At 45.7% G+C, this 4297-nt stretch overlaps 1 pseudogene; it reads left to right on the top strand.

Moving 5' to 3' along the window:
- Positions 1-1003: 1003 nt before the first annotated feature.
- On the top strand, positions 1004-2407 carry LOC116888356 (annotated as a pseudogene).
- Positions 2408-4297: the final 1890 nt, after the last annotated feature.

Consider the following 4297-nt stretch of genomic DNA (forward strand, 5'->3'; position numbering starts at 1 on the left):
TCTCAAGTCTTGAATTTTTTTCTATAGACTGAAAGCTATCACGTGCCTTCATGCCATGTTTAGATATCCAACCTGATTGCTTCCATTTGAACCCCTGCCACTTTCCATGCACTGGTCACTGCCTACTTCTAATTGGTCTTGATGAGACCTGGAGAGCAAGAAAGTGACTGGATAAAATAGAGGGAAGTCTGTATTCTTCATCCAGATTAACTTTGCTTCTCCATTTAGCATGATTCCAAGTAAGTTTCTTACACTTTCTAAATCGCCCTTTACTCTTTAATTTGGTGAAAATTTTAAAATATCACAGATTTTCCTGTCATCACCACAACAGTTCCCCAAATATGCTGTCCCAGGAAATGCTAAAAAAAATTAATGAAACAATGGACATATGACAGGTTACTAAACAGGTGAAGCTATAGCACAAGATTTCAGAGTCCCTTCATCCCAGAGACTGGGACGCTACATAGAATCAGCCAGAGTTTCTAAGATCTCACTATCTAGCAGACAGACAGATCCTGTTGTGATTCTGTTTCACGAATTGATGGATAGAGAGTGTGTTAAATACTTTTCATATTTCTGTAGCAAAAACCTTACAAGAGGCAACCTCATGGGAAAGAAGAATCTACTTTAGCTCATGGTTAGATACAACCCATCAAGGTTGGAGGACATGGCAGTAGGAGTGAGCATGTATATGGTTCTCTTCACCTTCACACATCTTGGAAGAAGAGGAGGCAGAGATGAGGTGGGCTGCGAAGCAACCACACTCAGCAAACTTACCTCCTCCCAACTCCACTTCCATCAGCCCAGAACTAAGGCCAGAGCCTAAAAGGGATGGTTTACATAATATTGCTGAAGCCTAAATTCATCATTTTTTTTAAATTGGCTCAATCTCAAACAAAACAGGAAATTTTATTCTTCAATTTAAAAAAAATGTAGCCTTTTCACAATGGGTTTGCCATCAGGACACAGGTGTTGTGAAAACCACTGCTAATTCAAAGCAAAAATGGGAAAGGAAAAGACTCACATGAACATCGTCATAATTGAACACATAGATTCCAGTAAATCCACCACAACCGGCCGCCTGATCTCCAAATGTAGTAGATTCGACAAACGAACCATGGATAAGTTTGAAAAGGAGGCTGCCAAGATCGGAAAAGGCTCCTTCAAGTACGCCTGGGTCTTGGACAAATTGAAAGCTGAGCATGAATGTGGTATCACTAGTGACATCTCCCTGTGGATACTTGAGACCAGCAAATACTATGTGCCTATTATTGATGCCCCAAGACACAGAGACTTCATCAAAAACATGATTACAGGCACTTCTTGGACTGTCTGTGCCGTCATGATTGTTGCTGCTGGTGTTGGGTGAATTTGAAGCTGGTATCCCCAAGAACGGGCAGACCCATGAGCATGCTCTTCTGGTTTACACCCTAGGTGTGAAACAGCTACTTGCTGGTGTCAACAAAATTAATTCCACGGAGTCACCATACAGTCATAAGAGATCCAAGGAAATTGTTAAGGAAGTCAGCACCTACATTAAGGAAATTGGGCACAACCCTGACACAGTAACATTTGTGCCAAGTTCTGGTTGGAATGGTGACAACTTGCTGGAGCCAAGTGCTAATATGCCTTGGTTCAAGGGATGGAAAGTCACCCACAAAGATGGCAGTGCCAGTGGCACCACGCTGCTGGAAGCTTTGGACTGTATCCAGCAACCAACTCATCCAACTGACAAGTCTCTGAGACTGCCCCCTCCAGGATGTCTATAAAATTGGGGGCATTGGCACTGTCCCAGTGGGGTGAGTAGAAACTGATGTTCTCAACCCTGGCATGGTGGTTACCTTTGCTCCAGTCAATGTAACGACTGAAGCCAAATCTGTTGAAATATACCATGAAGCTTTGAGTGAAGCTCTTCCTGGGGGCAACGTGGGCTTCAATGTAGAGAACATATCTATCAATGATGTTAGATGTGGCAATGTTGCTGGTGACAGCAAAAATGGCCCACGATGGAAGCAGGTGGCTTCACTGCTCAGGTGATTATCCTGAACCATCCAGGCCAAATTAGTGCTGGCTATGCTCCTGTTCTGGATTGTCACACGGCCCACATAGCATGCAAGTTTGCCGAGCTTAAAGAAAGGATCGATGTTGTTCTGGTAAGAAGCTGGAAGATGGCCCCAAATTCTTAAAGTCTGGTGATGCTGCCATTGTTGATTTGGTCCCTGGCAAACCCATGTGTGCTGAGAGCTTCTCAGACTATCCTCCACTTGGTCATTTTGCTGTTTGTGACATGAGACAGACGGAAGCTATTGGTATCATCAAAGCTGTGGACTAGAAGGCTACAGAAACTGGCAAAGTCACCAAGTCTGCCCAGAAAGCTCAGAAGGCTAAATGAATATTATCCCTAATACCTGCCGCCCCAGTCTTAATCAGTGGTGGAAGAATGGTCTCAAAACTATTTATCTCAATTGGCCATTTAAGTTTAATAATAAAAGATTGTTGTTGATGATAACAATGCAGTAAAACCTTCAGAAGGAAAGAATGTTTTGTGGACCATGTGTGTGTGTGTGTGTGTGTGTGTGTGTGTGTGTGTGTGTGTGTGTGTGTTGTGTGTGGCAGTTTAAATTATGGGTTTTCAAAATCAGTACATTTGTAATGGAACCAACTTGACCAAAAATATGTCACAGAATTTTGAGACCCATTAAAACAAGTTTCACGAGAAAAAAATGTAATGCTTCAGTAAAGAAAGGTTATCTAAAGAGAACACGCTCACAGATCACTTGGAAGGGAGATCCCCAATAGGAAATCCCCAATAAGACATGACAATAAAGATGGGCAGTATTACTGATGGAAAGGAAGCAAAATTCTATTCTACAGGTTTCTAGAGAGTGTCCTAGCTTACAAAAACCTGAGAACCTGGAACCAATTATACGTATAATGTGTATCCAGACATCAACTGAGAGACCAGACAGAGGGGAACCTCAGAATGAGAATTACAGTCAAGACCAATTACAAACAGGCAGGATTATAAGCTTGGTCACAGAAAAGTATTAAAACAATGATGTCGCCAGAACCCGTGGAGAGATACTCATACTCTGGCCTGGTGTGTGGACACTCCTGAGTGCTGCAGAGCAGAGACCACCAACACTGCCCACCCTGCCCACATCCCTGGCCCAAGAGGAAACTGTATAAGGCCTCCTGGCTCCGTGAGAAGGGCCAAGGTGAGGCAGGAGCCCTACCTGAGACACCGGCGGAACCTGAAGGAAACAGACGGATAAACAGTTCTCTGCACCCAAATCCGTGGGAAGGAGAGCTAAACCTTCAGAGAGGGCAAGACACTCTCTTGAAACCAGAAGAGACTGTTTTCTACACATTGCTGATTCCAGAGGAAAACACGGGAGGCCATCTGCAACCCCTGGTGCAGGAGGCTCCGGAAGGGCGCAGATCTTCTGTCACACACGGAGAGCTCCAAAAGAACCTGGTTTAACTAGGAGCCTGGGACCAAAAGGTAAGACTAACTTATCTGCTGCAAGTGACTTGCCGGGTGGAATCGGGACAACAGGAGGGCAGAATCCCTCTAGGACCAGGCACAATCCTGTGTTTACCGAGTCCCACACCCGCGGATCCCGACCCGCAGCAGCTCTCTGCTCCCAGAACCCGGGTGGAGATACCTTACCGCCTGGTCAGGTGGGCACTCCTGAGGCTGCAGAGCAGAAGAGACCACCAACACTGCCACCCTGCCCCATCCCTGGCCCAAGAGGAAACATAAAGGCCTCCCCGTAAGAGGGCCCAGGTGAGGCAGAGCCCTGCCTGAGACACAGAACCTAGAAGGAAACAGACGGATAAACAGTTCAAAACTTAAATCCTGTGGGAAGGGAGAGCTAAACCTTCAGAGAGAGGCAGGAACCACAAAACCAGAAGAGACTGTTTCTCTACACATTGCTGATTCTAGAGGAAAAACACCGGAGGGCCATCTGGAACCCTAGTACGGAGGCTCCCGGTGGCGCAGATCTTGGGTTACCCACCCTCAGAGCCGTGGGCAGCACCCCTTGAACAAACCCAGACCTCGGACCACAAGGTAAGACCAACTTTCTGCTACCAATGACCTGCCTGAACTCAAGGCACCAGGCCCACAGTAACAGCTGAAGACCTGTAGAGGGACAAAACTACACACACAAAAGCAGAACACTCTGTCCCCATAACTGGCTGAAAGAAAACAGTAAAACAGGTCTACAGCACTCCTGACACACAGGCTTATAGGACAGTCTAGCCACTGTCAGAATTAGCAGAACAAAGTAAC

This window comes from Rattus rattus, chromosome 1 (assembly GCF_011064425.1).
Source record: "Rattus rattus isolate New Zealand chromosome 1, Rrattus_CSIRO_v1, whole genome shotgun sequence".
Classification (NCBI taxonomy): Eukaryota; Metazoa; Chordata; class Mammalia; order Rodentia; family Muridae; genus Rattus; species Rattus rattus.